This window comes from Prenolepis imparis, unplaced genomic scaffold, assembly GCF_030444845.1.
Source record: "Prenolepis imparis isolate NDT839.2.m4 unplaced genomic scaffold, iyPreImpa1.0 SCAF_62, whole genome shotgun sequence".
Lineage (NCBI taxonomy): Eukaryota > Metazoa > Arthropoda > Insecta > Hymenoptera > Formicidae > Prenolepis > Prenolepis imparis.
The window spans coordinates 17875-18867 of NW_028141220.1; positions in this window are offsets into that span (position 1 = coordinate 17875).

Sequence of the window (993 nt, forward strand, 5' to 3'; positions counted from 1 at the left end):
AAAAATAATATTTATAATATTAATAACAATAAAATATTTATTTAATAATAAATTAATAATAAAAAAATAATATTAATAATATTAATAATAATTTATTTATATAAATAAATAATTATTTATTTATGTAAATAAATTTTTGTTATGTTTTGTGGCGGGAGAGAGAGAGAGGAAGAAGGAGGCTAAAGGGAAAGAAGATATATTTGAAAAAAATACTTACAATGACTTGCAATCCTCAATGCCCAGAAATTAAGGATAATCTTGATGGATGTTTAATAGAATTTCGACCAGATTTGGTCGATAAAACATTTAACTTGGATGTCAAAGAGATTTTAAATGATCTAATTCATAATAAAATTTTTGGAAATATAATTGCTTATGCAGGTGTGATTGAATTTCAAAAAAGAGGACTTCCACATTTGCATTTACTTGCAATGTTGAGTGATGAAGATAAGCCTAGACTTCAAGAAGTTATTGACATGATGGTATGGGCTGAAATCCCTGATGAAGAAAGATATTCAGAACTTAATGTAAAAATTTTGAAGCACATGATTCATGGTCCTTGTGGAGATTCATCCCACAGATATCCTTGCACTGGAGACGATGGAAAATGTTCAAAAGGTTTTCCAAAAGAGTTTCGTGAAGAAACTAATGCTAATGTGAATGGATATCTTATGTATCAACGAAGGAATTTTGGTAAAAAATACATCGTTAGAGGCAAAGAAGTTGATAATCGATGGGTAGTGCCATATTCACCATATTTAATCATGAAATATGATCGACATATCAATTTGGAAATATGTTCATCGGTGAAAAGCGTAAAATACTTATATAAATATATTCACAAAGGATTTGACTGTGCTGCGATTGAAGTGCAAGCACGAGATGGCACAAGGCTAATTAAAATAGATGAAATTAAATCATTCCTTGATGCAAGATATATTAGTGCTCCAGAAGCAATGTGGAGACTGAACGGATACGATCTGTTTATGAGGT